Raw genomic sequence first — 18348 nt, 5'->3', positions numbered from 1 at the left:
GTCTCTATACATTTGTAATAGGGGGAGAAAAAGAGTCTTTCTGCAAACCACTTCAGTATGGTAATTGTGATAGCCATGAACATTTCTATATGATCTTCTGCTGTGAGGAGCATGGTTGAGTGACAGCCCCCGCTAATATCCCTCTGGACTCTGGATCCACCACCATGTTGGTGCCACATTCATGACTCCCTGAGGCTGCTCCCAGCCAATGATTGACTGTGACAGAGCTACTAGTACAGGCCTATTTCTATGAAACTCTATTTCAAAGGATGGTTTGAGTCAAAGACTGCCCATGAGCTCAACCAACAATTTATCAGAATAATGCTGTAATCTTAAATCTCTCCTATTCCATCCTCCTTCCTTTCCACTTCCTTCTCACAGGCATCAGGCTTGCATTGTGGTCTGACTGTTTTCCTTAGTTACTTCTGATTCTTCATGTTCATCATTCCCAGGCACTTCCCCCAGTATTGCACATCTAATCCCATCTTGCCATCTGCCCCTTGGAAGATGAAAACCAATACATTATGCATATCATCAGCAAACATATGATAGGTGACTCTTTTCTTGACTTCTCATTAGCTATTGTTGATTCCAAACAATGCTAGCATAGATCAAAATGATTGCTTTATTCACCATAAAATGCTTCGGTATACACAGTGTGACCTAAATGTATGTTAGACCTAAATGTAATGTAGTTAGATAATCCTCTGGTATCTTGGATAAAAGTGTCCATTATTATCCCAATAAGGATGAATCTGTGGGGCTAATCATCCTAACAGAATCCACCATCACTAAGAAAACAAAGTATTGAGAGGTTAACATACATATCTGTAAGAATTTCTTTGGGGCTTCACAAGAAGACATTTAATTCATTTGTTTTTTCTATATTAGTCTTGCCAAATTGTATTGTGTGAATAATGCAAGAACTTAAAAAATATAACTTAAGGTAAAATAAACATACATTTCCTCCATATGTCCTCATTCAATCATAAAAACAAATATAAGATAGATCATATAAATTGTTAAATGAATAAAATCAGTTTACAGGAAGCATGCTTTGGGCAGAGAAAAACATTATAAATATTAATATTTGCTATTGCCATATTGAAAAGTCTTACGTTAGCATATGGTCCCTTCTTTGTACATTTTAATTCAAAATATACTTAAAATATTTTTTGTTTGTTTGTTTGTCATGACATCTTTCATTTCTGTCTCAATCTTACACTCTCATTCTTTGATAGTGTCATGATAGAATGCAGATAAAAAAATACAGAACATGTATAGCTGATTCACTTTGTTATAAAGCAGAAACTAACACACCATTGTAAAGCAATTATACTCTAATAAAGATGTTTAAAAAGTGCCCATTTATTATCATTTTGTTATTATTCCACAATTCACATATATTACTAGTATCTGTATACAGATTTATCTTCTATCTGATAATTTAGTAAGAGGATCATTTGAAAGCAAACCACCTGTGTCTTCCACTCACTCTTGTCAACTCAAGCACATTTCTCACTCCTTAATCACCCTCTACAAAATCCCCAAACGTAGTAGTCAAGATTACAGGGACTGGTATTGTACTTCATAAGCTTGAATTCTCATTCTATCATTTACTGTCTGTACAATTTGAAGAAGTTACTTGACCTCTCTGGTCTATAATCTGTTCAACCCTGACATGGGAAAACCATCTACCTACTGAGGCTGTTATGAGGATTAATTAAAATAATTGTATGGAAGGAACGTATAAGAGAAGTTGAGGTAAAATAAATATTAGTCTATATCTTCCATATCTATAGGCTTATATTATGTAGTATATAAATATAGGGAGGTTTCAAGTGTTAGGCTTCCAGTAACTTAACCCAAGAATTAATGGTTGGGCAAAGTCTCCTGCAAATAACAATTATAAATTCTAAAATTGGAATATATATAGAATATAAAACTATAATATATGTGTGTGTCCAATTTTGTTATTGTTTGTACATAAGCTACTTAAAGCATGTGAGTGTGTATGTGTTAAAGGTTTAAAATTCATTAGGACATTTGGTACAATGCAGAGCTCTTTAATAGATGCCATGATTCCTGTAGGGAAAGGCAGTAGTGGGAATTTTGATTTGTTTGTTTTTGTCTATTTCTAGCCCAGTACATTGCACATAGTAACACTCAGTAAACATTCTGTGAAAGAATGAATGCTGTATATTCGCTTGCATTCCTAAATATAGACAATGTGATAGACTGGAAACTGTGTCATTTCTGGCATCAGATGACAGAAGCTTGAGATATGGCTGCAAAACATTCTAACTGCATGGCATTCTCTGAACTTTAGTTTCCTCACTCCTTATATGAGGATGAAAATAATAGCAACCAGCCTATATTATGATGCCTGACAACTCCATATCACCCAAAAGAGTCACAGCATCCTTTATCCTACTGCTGCTGGAAGGGATGCCCTGGAGAATTACCATTTGTTGTGTACAACACCATCTACTTCCTTTGCCATTGAAAATGACAGAGTTTGTGAATCCAAAAAGTAAGGGAGTATAGGATCATTGCTGATGTACATAAACTACTTTGTCTCCTTAGAAGTTTTTTTTAAATTTAACTTTATTTATTTTTATACAGCATGTTCTTATTAGTTATTTATTTTATACATATTAGTGTATATATGTCAACTCCAATCTCCCAATTTATCCCACCACCACCCCTGCCACTTTCCCCCTTTGGTGTCCATATGTTTGTTCTCTACAGCTGTGTCTCTTTTTCTGCCTTGCAAACCAGTTCATCTGTACCATTTTTCTAGATTCCACATATATGCGTTAATATGTGATATTCGTTTTTCTCTTTCTGACTTATTTCATTCTGTATGACAGTCTCTAGGTCCATCCACGTCTCTACAAATGACCCGGTTTCATTCCTCTTTACGGCTGAGTAATATTCCATTATATATATGTACCACATCTTCTTTATCCTTTTGTCTGTCAATGAACATTTAGGTTGCTTCCATGACCTGGCTATTGTCCCCTTAGAAGTTTCAACAGGAAGAGAATAGGCATTTACTAGTAGAAGTTGAAAATCTGTCACTAAGAATTTGTGTTGACAATCAGCCATAAATAAGATAAATTATAAATAAACAGAAACTCTGAGTGAAAGAAAGCCATACACAGAGAGAGGAGATTAATAACGTAATTTGATATTAATTGGAAAAGGAACACAGAGAGAGAAAGTAGCCAAGTCATTTCTGGAGATAAATCTCTTTTCCTTACAACCAGATTTGCCTGATCAATTATTACCTGCTTCATAAGTTTGCTATAATCCAGAAAACAGATCTGATTTTTACAACAGCTCTTAACATGTCTTACCCTTTTTTCCATCATGACCCCTGACATTGTAATCTCAACCCATAAACTAGATTTGTTCTTTAAAATGTAAATAAAATGACATCGTCTTTCATTTAAAACTGTCCAATGCTTCCCAACTCACTCCTTGTAAAAGCCAAATAACCTAAAGTTGTCAGAAAGACCTTATAAAATCTGCCCCCATGTGCACAAGTCTCACACACACACACACACACACACACACACACACATACACACATCATCATCACCTTCTGCTTTCTACCTCTCTGCACTCCAGCCATGAAGGATGCCTTGATGTTTCTTGAGCATTTTTGGATAATTGTTTTGTGTGACCTAAGCTGTTCTTCAGCTTGATAACTTCAGGGCTCACTCCCTCATCTTAGTCATGTATTTACCCGCTATCTCCTCAGTTGGACCTTTTCTGAATCTTCTGTATAAAATTTTGTGCTTCCTACCCCGTGACAATACTAACTACCCCCCTTACCTCCTCTATTTTTCTACTTAACACTTTTGTTTATCTAATATACTATACATTTTACTAATTTACCATGTCTATTCACTATGCTCTAAACTAGGACATGAACTTCATCTAGATAGAGACTTTTTTTCTGGAACATTCCTGAGTGTACCTCCAACACTAAGACAGGGGCCTGAGAAATAGTAGATGGTCAAAAATTTCTTGGGAAGGACAAAAAAGGAATCAATTAAGGAAGAAAGGACATTAGTTTAAGTGCTTATATGCTTAGTTTCATTGCTTTACAAGTGGTGGCTACTATAATACTACTAAATTAGATTGCCCATCATGTTTTTAAGAGAAGTGTTTCTTTTAAAAGTTGTTTGTTTTCTTCAGTAAAGAGGGATTGTGTTATAGTGAGTGTAATATAGGCTTTGGCATAAAATATCCTCTGACTCTTCAAGACCTTGCTTTGCTATTTGTCTCACATTTACTCAAATGTAAAGGGGACCAACAACTACATCGCAGAAATGCAGTGAGTATTAAATAGTTTCTATCATAGCACAGCCGTTCCATATGTACCATAAAATGAAGTAACTGAAGCTTTCCATTTCTTCTGCAAAACAGAACACTCTGAACCTGCCGTAATACTCTCTGATATATGAGCACACTTTTTCTCCCAACCATGCAAATATATTCTTCCAAACAGCCAGCTATGTTAGTTTGCAAAATATTTATATGAGGTTTTCTAATTATTGAAAACATAGATTTATAAAATATAACAAATGAAATATGTCTGAAAAGTAGAAGCCATTATTTTTCTATTAAATCTGAGATATATGTTCTAGAAATGCTTATTAAAAGCAAGGTGTTAAAAAGCTATTGAAGGGTATGAATAAAAGCATTTTAAAAAATGGATATGAAAAAAATCATTGAAACCAAATAGGAAACATTTATATCCACACAAAAGCCTGTACACGGATGTTTATGACAGCTTTATTCATAATTGCTAACACTTGGAAGCAATCAAGATGTCCTTCAGTAGGTGAAAGGATAAACTGTAGAATATTATTCAGGGATTAAACAAGTGAGTTATCAAGCCATGAAGAAAACATAGAGGAAACTTAAACCCCTATTGTAAGGAAAAGAAGCCAATCTGAAAAGGCTACATACTGTATGATACCAAATATTTGACATTTTGTAAAACTTTAGGTAAAACTGTAGAGAAAATAAAAAGATCAGTAGTTGCCAGGAGTTAACGGGGAGGGTAGAATGAATAGGCAGAATACAGAGGATTTTTAGGGCCATGAAATTACTCTGTATCTGTAACAGTGGATACATGTCCAAACATTTCTGCAGATTCATAGAATGTACAGCACCGATAGTAAATCTTAATGTAAACTATGGACTTTGGGTGATAATTATGTATCCCTGTAGGTTCATCAAGTGTAAAAAATGCTCCACTTTGATGGGGGATGTTGACAGTAGAAGAGGCTCTGCATGTGTGGGGCAGGGGGAATATGGGAACTATGTGTACCTTCTACCATGATTCACTGATAACCTAAAACATCCCTTAAAAATAGTTTATTAAACTGTATGCCTTCACATCTTTCTTTAAATTTCTTCTTTATTCTTTTGTGTGTGTGTGTGTGTGTGTGTGTGTTAGTTTCTGCTTTATAACAAAGAGAATCAGTTATACATATACATATGTTCCCATATCTCTTCCCTCTTGTGTCTCCGTCCCTGCCACCCTCCCTATCCCACCCCTCCAGGCAGTCACAAAGCACCGAGCTGATCTCTCTGTGCTATGCGGCTGCTTCCCACTAGCTATCTACCTTATGTTTGGTAGTGTATATATGTCCATGCCTCTCTCTCGCTTTGTCACAGCTTACCCTTCCCCCTCCCCATATCCTCAAGTCCATTCTCTAGTAGGTCTGTCTCTTTATTCCTGTCTTACCCCTAGGTTCTTCATGACATTTTTTTTCTTACATTCCATATATATGTGTTAGCATACGGTATTTGTCTTTCTCTTTCTGACTTACTTCACTCTGTATGACAGACTCTAGGTCTATCCACCTCATTACAAATAGCTCAATTTCGTTTCTTTTTATGGCTGAGTAATATTCCATTGTATATATGTGCCACATCTTCTTTATCCATTCATCCGATGATGGACACTTAGGTTGTTTCCATCTTCGGGCTATTATAAATAGAGCTGCAATGAACATTTTGGTACATGACTCTTTTTGAATTATGGTTTGCTCAAGGTATATGCCCAGTAGTGGGATTGCTGGGTCATATGGTAGTTCTATTTGTAGTTTTTTAAGGAACCTCCATACTGTTCTCCACAGTGGCTGTATCAATTTACATTCCCACCAACAGTGCAAGAGGGTTCCCTTTGCTCCACACCCTCTCCAGCATTTGTTGTTTCTAGATTTTTTGATGATGGCCACTCTGACTGGTGTGAGATGATATCTCATTGTAGTTTTGATTTGCATTTCTCTAATGATTAATGATGTTCAGCATTCTTTCATGTGTTTGTTGGCAGTCTGCATATCTTCTTTGGAGAAATGTCTATTTAGGTCTTCTGCCCATTTTTGGATTGGGTTGTTTGTTTTTTTGTTGTTGAGCTGCATGAGCTGGTTAAAACTTTTGGAGATTAATCCTTTGTCAGTTGCTTCATTTGCAAATATTTTCTCCCATTCTGAGGGTTGTCTTTTCGTCTTGTTTATGGTTTCCTTTGCTGTGCAAAAGCTTTGATGCTTCATTAGGTCCCATTTGTTTATTTTTGTTTTTATTTCCATTTCTCTAGGAGGTGGGTCAAAACGATCTTGCTGTGATTTATGTCATACAGTGTTCTGCCTATGTTTTCCTCTAAGAGTTTGATAGTTTCTGGCCTTACATTTAGGTCTTTAATCCATTTTGAGCTTATTTTTGTGTATGGTGTTAGGGAGTGATCTAATCTCATACTTTTACATGTACCTGTCCAGTTTTCCCAGCACCACTTATTGAAGAGGCTGTCCTTTCTCCACTGTACATTCCTGCCTCCTTTATCAAAGATAAGGTGACCATATTGTATGGGTTTATCTCTGGGCTTTCTATCCTGTTCCACTGATCTACAGTTCTGTTTTTGTGCCAGTACCATACTGTCTTGATTACTGTAGCTTGCTAGTATAGTCTGAAGTCAGGGAGCCTGATTCCTCCAGCTTCGTTTTTCGTTCTCAAGATTGCTTTGGCTATTCGGGGTCTTTTGTGTTTCCATACAAATTGTGAAATTTTTTGTTCTAGTTCTGTGAAAAATGCCAGTGGTAGTTTGATAGGGATCGCATTGAATCTGTAGATTGCTTTGGGTAGTAGAGTCATTTTCACAATGTTGATTCTTCTAATCCAAGAACATGGTATATCTCTCCATCTATTTGTATCATCTTTAGTTTCTTTCATCAGTGTCTTATAATTTTCTGCATACAGGTCTTTTGTCTCCTTAGGTAGGTTTATGCCTAGATATTTTATTCTTTTAGTTGCAATGGTAAATGGGAGTGTTTTCTTGATTTCACTTTCAGATTTTTCATCATTAGTGTGTAGGAATGCCAGAGATTTCTGTGCATTGATTTTGTATCCTGCTACTTTTCCAAATTCATTGATTAGCTCTAGTAGTTTTCTGGTAGCATCTTTAGGATTCTCTATATATAGTATCATGTCATCTGCAAACAGTGATAGCTTTACTTCTTCTTTTCTGATTTGGATTCCTTTTATTTCCTTTTCTTCTCTGATTGCTGTGGCTAAAACTTCCAAAACTATGTTGAATAAGAGTACTGAGAGTGGGCAACCTTGTCTTGTTCCTGATCTTAGTGGAAATGCTTTCAGTTTTTCACCATTGAGGATGATGTTGGCTGTGGGTTTGTCATATATGGCCTTTATTATGTTGAGGAAAATTCCCTCTATGCCTACTTTCTGAAGGGTTTTTATCATAAATGGATGATGAATTTTGTCAAAAGATTTCTCCGCATCTATTGAGATGATCATATGGTTTTTCTCCTTCAATTTGTTAATATCGTATATCACATTGATTGATTTGCATATATTGAAGAATCCTTGCATCCCTGAATAAACCCCAGTTGGTCATGGTGTATGATCCATTTAATGTGCTGTTGGATTCTGTTTGCTAATATTTTGTTGAGGATTTTTGCATCTATGTTCATCTGTGATATTGGCCTGTAGTTTTCTTTCCTTGTGACATCCTTGTCTGGTTTTGGTATCAGGGTAACGGTGGCCTCGTAGAATGAGTTTGGGAGTGTTCCTCCCTCTGCCATATTTTGGAAGAGTTTGAGAAGGATAGGTGTTAGCTCTTCTCTAAATGTTTGATAGAATTTGCCTGTGAAGCCATCTGGTCCTGGGCTTTTGTTTGTTGGAAGATTTTTAATCACAGTTTCAATTTCAGTGCTGGTGATTGCTCTGTTCATATTTTCTATTTCTTCCTGATTCAGTCTTGGCTGGTTGTGCATTTCCAAGAATTTGTCCATTTCTTCCAGGTTATCCATTTTATTGGCATAGAGTTGCTTGTAGTAATCTCTCATGATATTTTGTATTTCTGCAGTGTCAGTTGTTACTTCTTTTTCACTTCACATTCTATTGATTTGAGTCTTCTCGCTTTTTTTCTTGATGTGTCTGGCTAATGGTTTATCCATTTTGTTTATCTTCTCAAAGAACCAGCTTTTAGTTTTATTGATCTCTGCTATCCTTTCCTTCATTTCTTTTTCATTTATTTCTGATCTGATTTTTATGATTTCTTTCCTTCTGCTAACTTTGGGATTTTTTTGTTCTTCTTTCTCTCATTGTTTTAGGTGCAAGGTTAGGTTGCTTATTCAAGATGTTTCCTTTTTCTTAAGGTAGGATTGTATTGGTATAAACTTCCCTCTTAGAACTGCTTTTGCTGCATCCCATAGATTTTGGGTTGTTGTGTCTCCATTGTCATTTGTTTCTAGGTATATTTTTATTTCCTCTTTGATCTCCTTAGTGATCACTTCGTTATTAAGTAGTGTATTGTTTAGCCTCCATGTGTTTGTATTTTTTACAGATCTTTTCCTGTAATTGATATCTAGTCTCATAGCATTGTGGTCAGAAAAGATACTTGATACAATTTCAATTTTCTTAAATTTACCAAGTCTTGATTTGTGACCCAAGATATGATCTATCCTGGAGAATGTTCCATGAGCACTTGAGAAAAATGTGTATTCTGTTGTTTTTGGATGGAACGTCCTATAAGTATCAATTAAGTCCATCTTGTTTAATGTATCATTTAAAGTTTGTGTTTCCTTATTTATTTTCATTTTGGATGTTCTGTCCATTGGTGAAAGTGGGGTGTTAAAGTCCCCTACTATGAATGTGTTACTGTCAATTTCCCCTTTTATGGCTGTTAGTATTTGCCTTATGTATTGAGGTGCTCCTATGTTGGGTGCATAAATATTTACAATTGTTATATCTTCTTCTTGGATCAATCCCTTGATCATTTTGTAGTGTCCTTCTTTGTCTCTTTTAACAGTCCTTATTTTAAAGTCTATTTTGTCTGATGTGAGAATTGCTACTCCAGCTTTCTTTTGGTTTCCATTTGCATGAAATATCTTTTTCCATCCCCTCACTTTCAGTCTGTATGTGTCTCTAGGTCTGAAGTGGGTCTCTTATGGACAGCAAATATATGGGTCTTGTTTTTGTATCCATTCAGCCAATCTGTGTCTTTTGGTGGGAGCATTTAGTCCATTTACATTTAAGGTAATTATCAATATGTATGTTCCTATTCCCATTTTCTTAATTGTTTTGAGTTCGTTATTGTAGGTCTTTTCCTTCTCTTGTGTTTCTTGCCTCGAGAAGTTCCTTTAGCAGTTGTTGTAAAGCTGGTTTGGTGGTGCTGAACTCTCTCAGCTTTTGCTTGTCTGTAAAGGTTTTAATTTCTCCATCAAATCTGAATGAGATCCTTGCTGGGTAGAGTAATCTTGGTTGCAAGTTTTTCTCCTTCACCACTTTAAATATGTCCTGCCAGTCCCTTCTAGCTTGCAGAGTTTCTGCTGAAAGATCAGCTGTTAACCTTACGGGGATTCCCTTGTGTGTTATTTGTTGTTTTTCCCTTGCTGCTTTTAATATGTTTTCTTTGTATTTATCTTTTGATAGTTGGATTAATGTGTCTTGGCATATTTCTCCTTGGATTTATCCTGTACAGGACTCTCTGTGCTTCCTGGACTTGATTAACTATTTCCTTTCCCATATTAGGGAAGTTTTCAACTATAATCTCTTCAAATATTTTCTCAGTCCCTTTCTATTTCTCTTCTTCTGGAACCCCTATAATTCTAATGTTGGTGTGTTTAATGTTGTCCCAGAGGTCTCTGGGACTGTCCTCAGTTCTTTTCATTCTTTTTTCTTTATTCTGCTCTGCAGTAGTTATTTCCACTATTTTATCTTCCAGGTCACTTATCTTCTGCCTCAGTTATTCTGCTATTGATCCCATCTGTAGTATTTTTAATTTCATTTATTGTGTTGTTCATCGTTGTTTGTTTCATCTTTAGTTCTTCTAATTCCTTGTTAAATGTTTCTTGCATTTTGTCTATTCTATTTCCAAGATTTTGGATCATCTTTACTATCATTATTCTGAATTCTTTTTCAGGTAGACTGCCTAATTCCTCTTCATTTGTTAGGTCTGGTGGGTTTTTATCTTGCACCTTCATCTGCTGTGTGTTTTTCTGTCTTCTCATTTTGCTTATCTTACTGTGTTTGGGGTCTTCTTTTTGCAGGCTGCAGGTTCGTAGTTCCCTTTGTTTTTGGTGTCTGTCCCCAGTGGCTAAAGTTGGTTCAGTGGTTTGTGTAGGCTTCCTGGTGGAGGGGACTAGTGCCTGTGTTCTGGTGATTGAGGCTGGATATTGTCTTTCTGGTGGGCAGGTCCACATCTGGTGGTGTGTTTTGGGGTGTCTGTGGACTTATTATGATTTTAGGCAGCCTCTCTGCTAATGGGTGGGGTTGTGTTCCTGTCTTGCTGGTTGTTTGGCATAGGATGTCCAGCACTGTAGCTTGCTGGTCATTGAGTGAAGCTGGGTGCTGGTGTTGAGATGAGATGTCTGGGAGTTTTTTGCCATTTGATATTATATGTAGCTGGAGTTGGGAGGTCTCTTGTGGACCAGTGTCCTGAAGTTGGCTCTCCCACCTCAGAGGCACAGCACTGACTCCTGGCTGCAGCACCAAGAGCCTTTCATCCACATGGCTCAGCATAAAAGGGAAAAAAAGTAGAAAGAAAGAATTAGTAGAAGTAGAAAGAAAGAAAGAAACGAGGGAGGGAGGAAGGATGGAGGAAAGGAAGGGAAAAAAAGAAAGAAGATAAAGTAAGATAAAATATAATAAAGTTATTAAAATTAAAAAATTATTATTAAGAAAAAAAATTTTTAAAGAAAACAGATGGATAGAACCCTAGGACAAATGGTGGAAGCAAAGCTATACAGACAAACTCTCACACAGAAGCATACACATACACACAAAAAGAGGAAAAAATCATAAATCTTGCTCTCATAGTCCACCTCCTTAATTTGGGATGATTCGTTGTCCATTCATGTATTCCACAGATGCAGGTACATCAAGTTGATTGTGGAGCTTTAATCTGCTGCTTCTGAGGCTGTTGGGAGAAATTTCCCTTTCTCTTCTTTGTTCTCACAGCTCACAGGTGCTCAGCTTTGGATTTGGACCCGCCTGTGCGTGTAGGTTGCCGTAGGGCGTCTGTTCTTCGCTCAGACAGGACAGGGTTAAAGGAGCCGCTGTTTCGGGGTCTCTGGCTCACTCAGGCCGGGGGGAGGGAGGGGCACGGAGTGTGGGGTGAGCCTGCGGCAGCAGAGGCCGGCGTGACATTGCACCAGCCTGAGTTGCGTCGTGCGTTCTCCCAGGGGAGTTGTCCCTGGATCCCGGGACCCTGGCGGTGGCGGGCTGCACAGGCTCCGGGAGGGGAGGTGTGGAGAGTGACCTGTGCTCACACACAGGTTTCTTGGTGGCGGCAGCAGCAGCCTTAGCGTCTCATGCCCGTCTCTGTGGTCCGCGCTTTTAGCCGCGGCTCGCGCCCGTCTCTGGAGCTCCTTTAAGCAGCGCTCTTAATCCCCTCTCCTCGCGCACCAGGAAACAAAGAGGGAAGAAAAAGTCTCTTGCCTCTTCGGCAGGTCCAGACTTTTTCCTGGACTCTCTCCCGGCTAGCCGTGGAACACTAACCCCTTCAGGCTGTGTTCATGCCGCCAACCCCAGTCCTCTCCCTGCGCTCCGACTGAAGCCCGAGCCTCAGCTCCCAGCCCTGCCCGCCCCGGCGGGTGAGCAGACAAGCCTCTCAGGCTGGTGAGTGTCGGTCTGCACCGACCCTCTGTGCCGGAATCTCTCTGCTTTTCCCTCCGCATCCCTGGTGCTGTGCTCTCCTCCGCGGCTCCGAAGCTTCCACCTCTGCCACCCGCAGTCTCCGCCCGCGAAGGGGCTTCCTAGTGTGTGGAAACCTTTCCTCCTTCACGGCTCCCTCCCACTGGTGCAGATCCCATCCCTATCCTTTTGTCTCTGTTTATTCTTTTTTCTTTTGCCCTACCCAGGTACGTGGGGGGTTTCTTGCCTTTTGGGAGGTCCGAGGTCTTCTGCCAGCATTCAGTAGGTGTTCTGTAGGAGTTGTTCCACGTGTAGATGTATTACTGGTGTATCTGTGGGGAGGAAGGTGATCTCCGCGTCTTACTCTTCCGCCATCTTCCCAGAAGCCTTCTCCTTCTTTATTCTTAAACAAACTGGAAAACATAGACATATGATGAATGTGTTTTATAGAAAAATATGCAGAGACTCATTCCGAGGATAATATCTCAAAGAAAATGCCTTGACACCCTAGGGCAAAATATATGTATAAAATTAACCTGAATGTATATATTTTAGGTAAATATAAAATATTTAAGCTATCTTTATAAAAGCTAACACTTTATTCAACCATATTAATTCATTGACCCACCGACAGGCAAGATAATGTAGAACAAGATGATTGCTGCTGTGTAGATTTTTGTTTATTTATGTGTGCTTATTTATCTATTGATCAAATGCATGTAATTTAATTTTTAAGTAAACTATGCTATAAATATGAACTTAAAATCACTACATCACATGAATATAAATCAGAAGGTGGTAAACTTTTCCTGTAAATGGCCAGGGTAAATATTTTATTTTATTTATTTTTATATTTTTGAAATTTATTTATTTTTGGCTGCGTTGGGTCTTCATTGCTGCGCACAGGCTTTCTCTAGTTGCACCGAGTGGGCGCTACTCTTCATTGCAGTGCGCAGGCTTCTCATTGTGGTCACCTCTCATTGCAGAGCACGGGCTCTAGGTACACGGGCTTCAGTAGTTGTGGCATGTAGGCTCAGTAGCTGTGGACTACGAACTTAGTTGCTCCAGCATGTGGGATCTTCCTGGACCAGGGATCGAACCCGTGTTCCCTGCATTGGCAGGCGGATTCCGAACCACTGCACCACCAGGGAAGTCCCAGGGTAAATAGTTTAGATTTTGTAGGTCAAGAGTCTCTGCTGCAACTACTCAACTCTGCCCTTAGAGTACGAAAACAGCCACAGACAATTTAGACAATATGTAAACAAAGGAGAATGATTGTGTTTCAATAAAACTTTTTTTGTTTATAAAAACAGAAAGCTGGGTGTATTTCGCAACTGGCTTCTTAGTTTGCAGATCCTGATGTGGAGAAAGATTGTCCTTTAATTAACATTAAAACACTACTAGTTTCCATTGACTAATTTTCATTAATTTAAACATATGCCACTTAAACAGGATTTTTCTTTATATAGATATATGCAAAATCTTTCATAAAATGCAGAAATGTCTTAGAGGTACCATTATATTTCAGGGAACTTAAACAATAGTCAGGACATCTCGTACAGTACAGCTCAGTCTGCAAACAGCTGTTATGTTCTAAAATTCTCTCATGATTAAATTCTCTCTTGATTAAATAACACGTATTTCACATCTCATCACATAGTCAGTGGAGGTTAACATTCCTCTCTTTCAAAGTGATTTTATTGGATTTTCTTTTTTTTTAATTTCATTTTGTTAAGCATCTTGTTTAATGCTTAAAAATGATGTGTGCTTTACATTTTCAAGAGATGGTTGGTTAGAGTCTTATTTGTCTTTATGTAACTATAACCTTGAACACAATGTCTTGCAAAAGGAAAAATGATAGATGACTGATAGGTAGATAGATGGATAGATAGATAGCTGAAGAGCCAGGGGTCAAGAGGGATAATTTTACCTTTCTGGGGTTGTACTCCTGAATTCCATTATTATAAATTGTTTATGTATTACCAGTTACTAAAATACTTTTTTTATAGAATGGGACTTTTGTTATTTATGTATTATTCAATGTCAATTTCCTCTATCACGGGGTTTGTGTAGTTTAACCAAACCAAATTATTTCTTAGATGCAGAGCTACAGAGTAAGTTCTGCCCACAGGAAATAAAAAAAAATAACAAAACAAAACAGAAAATAAAAGAAGAAAATATAGATATATGAACAGATACATTTTAATTAGAGCAAATCAATGGCTACTGCAACTAGACTTCAAAAGGTAAATCTTCTAAGACCATACAAAATGTTGCCATATTCAATAGAATGTTTCTTTACTAGGAGCCAAGTTTTCTGAGTTTAACAAAAAAGGATTTTGCCATTGTTTGAAATATATGGATTAACTAGTGTTTTACTGTCATTTTTATTGTTATTCATTTTATTTTATCTTCTATTTATCATTGTGATATATGCTCACAATTTCAAAAAAAAGAAAAGAAAATACATTAAATTGGACCATTAGAAAAGAATACCATCTAAAAGTCATTCACAGAAAAAAAAATTTTTATTTTCAGCTTTTTAAAAAGCTATTTTACATACATGTCTATAGTGAATACTGTTGATTGCCAACTAGATTCAACAATCTGGGATAGGGAGGGTGGGAGGGAGGGAGACGCAAGCGGGAAGAGATATGGGAATATATGTATATATATAACTGATTCATTTTGTTGTGAAGCTGAAACTAACATACCATTGTAAAGCAATTATACTCCAATAAAGATGTTAAAAAAAAAAATCTAACCTTGATTAGCTGACATTAATCTATTTACCAGGTAGTTCTTACTCCCAGGTGCAGGAATGGCTTAATGGTTCTAAGCTTTTCTCTTTGGCATAATTTGTTCAGATATGGACAAATGATTATATTAGTCAATAAGGTAAAAGTGGAGTGTTTGGGACACTCTTGGGGAAACACTTACTTACTCTTAAGCACCAGAGGAGAGCAAACAGACCTGGAAAACTGATTGCAGTGTGAAACCACTGGATCCAACTAAACCTAAGCCTATTTCATTTTTCTATGTATGTTCCACATTTCTCCAAGGTTTAATCCATTTTTTAAACTTTAATTTATATTGTTGTTTCTATGGCAGCCAAAAGAATCCTAATTGATACTGTGACATACAGTTAATACATTTTTCAATTATTTCTATCTTAATACATTATGAGTCTTTCCAAAACCGTTCATGAATATAATTTTATTATAAGACTAATATATTATTATAATAAATAATAGTATGCTCCAAGACTGTGATGATCAGGATGTAGACCTTAAATTCTACCATCCAGACCACAGCTGATTAGAGCCTTTATATCTAATTAAAGTCACCTTGATCATCTATGCTGTGATGTAGGTAGACCTAAACTTTATGAATGAAGTTTTATCTCAAGGGATGGGTCAGAACTTGAATAACATTTGGCTTTTGTCCTCTGCCTGCTGTTAGATCTGAACTTCATTAGCTGGTCCAGTCTGCAGCTAGTCAATGGATTTACATTCCTTAATTATCTTCTTTTAAAAAAGAAACTGATGGCTCATCAGAGCATTGATGAATTGTACTATTTTAATTTAAATCTTTATTTAGATTGACTCAATTCAATCCTGGCTTGAATGCTTCTAAAACTTCATGCTCTTTTCATCAGCCTGCTGGCAGATGACATTTGTAGAATTCCCCCAGATTGCATGTGAAAGCTGACAGTTGTTTACTAGAATGTTTCTGTGTAGTTATGAAACAGCGTCTGTGTCACAGGAATTGTCCACCCTGCCTTACGTTTGTTCTATGGTGTGGAGACCTCCAATAACCCGTAGTGTAATGGCTTTGGCTCTCCTATGGATAGTGCTGTACTTAATTCTGAGACTCTCCATTCTTATACAGTCATGTTCCGTGCACTACTTCTTTTCCCTCACACTCCTGAAAAAGACTTTTCTCCTGATATGAGGAAAACGCACTAGAAGTAATCCCTAAGCTTATTTGATGACTAAGCTTATTTGAGCTTATTTGAGTCCCCTCAGTCCAGCCAAGTCTACATTCTTGATTTTGGCATACCTGTAGAGACTTGCTGGATTCCAGCCTATCTGTCCCCCAGGGAGGACAAGCATTTTTTAGTAATTTATAGTACTTTGTGCTATATTAAAATCAAATCTAGTTGGTCACTTTACATGTGTTTTATGACAGCTCTTCCCTTAATGAAATCAAAACTTGCTGTTAATGGTATTCTACATAAAATATATAGTTTCAAACTGTACCTTCTTTAGAAAGTTTAGTACTGTCTCAGTGGATTTCCTACAGTCCTGATTGTCCTTTTAGTGGTATTATAACAATCGGTGTAGAAAATGCTGATCCACACTTGTTCTCTTTTGCCTTAAGATAAGCCCTCAGGACATCTTGTGGCACCAGGCTGTCAGGTTGAAAAAGTGTAATTGCAGTTCAGAGTGGATCTGGATACTGTATCAAGGCAGGAAACAATACTCCATAAGATGTTAGATCCTTACCCAAACACTAGAACATGGATGAATCTAGAGAACATTATGCAAGTGAAATGAGGCATTCACAGAAGGCTATATTGCATGAGTCCACTTATATGAGGTGTCTTAATTTGTCAAACTCAGAAGCAGAGGGTAGAATGGAAGTTGATGGGGCCTGGGGGCAGGTGGAAATGGGGAGCCGTTGTTCAATGGGTATAAAGTTTCCGTTATACAAGATGAGAAAGTTCTAGAGATCTGCTGTACAATGTTGTGCTGCTAGTTTACAAGACTGTACTGTGCACTTTACAATTTGTCAAGAGGGTAACTCTCATGTTAAGTGTTCTTACCACAATTAAAATTTAAAAAATAGCTCTTGGGAAAAAACTTATTTAACTTATTCTTGTTTGGTTTTGCCACATGGTACAGAGGTATCTAACGTCTATTTATTTAGCAAATGGTAACAAATGAAATTTGGTTTTTATGAATTGAAAAACGGAGTAAGCATGAATCAGACGTCATGTAATCTATTTAGTTCTCACTAACGTTGGTTGTAATCTTTTTCCTACTTTCCTTCCACTGTTATGATAAAAAATACAATGAACATGTATATACTCCCGATATTGTAGGACTCAAGTATATTTCTGAAATTTGAAGCTGTCTCCTCACAATAATTGCATATGTAAACCATAAAAATATTAAATTTTATATACATCAATCATAGTGTTAGACACTGTTCACATTTTTTTAACCTCTCTCTGATTTGGTTAAAAGATGATTTTTAACTAAAAACAACTTGAGTAAACAGTGGAGTATAATATTATATATTTCATAATAAATAACTATAACAAATTCTAATTATAAATTTAATACAATAACTATATTTAGGTAATGCATAAACCAAGGAAAAGAAGAGGATTATAATTTAGACATTGCCCTCTCTTTCTGTATTTTACTTTATTCCTGAATAGAAAGACTGAATTAAGGAGCAGCCAGAAGGCATAGACTCACAGTTAAAAAGCTTTTCTCTTTGTAGTAACTTCTGTGCCCGGTTTAAATTGATCATTTGTTTCATCAGCTAATCCCCAAGTAGAGGGCATGTCCTTTCCACTTGCAGAATTCTCTTACATAAGTTGAATTCCCTCCTTATCACCTCAAGCCAATAAGTACTTTATTTTCTTTTTGGTTGTTGTTAGCAAAAAAGGGTGAAAAAAATCAGCTCATGCTACTTGCTGGAGCTGTCTGCATATTAATCCCAGACTATGAACGGACATCAGAATGCCCTTATGATATTTTGCACAAAGGCTCAGTGTTCATGGCTCTGCTCAGAGAACCCAAAATAGCATTCAGTAAGCAGTGACATACTGAAGGTCTTGGTACTAAAAGCACAAGTGTCTGTAACTCAGAGCAATGCGGCACATATAAGGTTTGATGAGAAGCCTGTGAAACAAAATCGGGACAAACTCTCCTACTATTCCTCATGTGTTTCATGTGAATTTTGAATTTGTTTCTTCAGAGCTTATTGAACTTGAAGATACACAGGTAAGAATGTGATAATCAGGCATGTATTGATTATATAAATTAACTCAATGAAAATAGGGCCAAAAAGTACTTGAAGAACTCTGCTAATTTGCACTTCATAAGGAAAATTTCCTAAAAATTTTAAAACTTGACATGTGCATTGAACATTCTC

At 37.0% G+C, this 18348-nt stretch overlaps 1 protein-coding gene across 3 annotated transcripts in view; it reads left to right on the top strand.

Moving 5' to 3' along the window:
- Positions 1-18025: 18025 nt before the first annotated feature.
- The window catches only part of CDH19 (cadherin 19), an 86731-nt gene continuing 86408 nt past the window's right edge, over positions 18026-18348 (top strand). For all 3 annotated transcript variants that reach the window (XM_060310687.1, XM_030868133.2, XM_060310688.1), the window contains exon 1: positions 18026-18197. The gene's annotated coding sequence lies outside the window, so the exon portion shown is untranslated. The remainder of the gene's footprint in view (positions 18198-18348) is intronic.

The sequence above is a fragment of the Globicephala melas genome, chromosome 13 (assembly GCF_963455315.2).
Source record: "Globicephala melas chromosome 13, mGloMel1.2, whole genome shotgun sequence".
Classification (NCBI taxonomy): domain Eukaryota; kingdom Metazoa; phylum Chordata; class Mammalia; order Artiodactyla; family Delphinidae; genus Globicephala; species Globicephala melas.
Note: the sequence above shows the minus strand (reverse complement) of the source record. Positions and strands in the feature narration are given on the sequence as shown.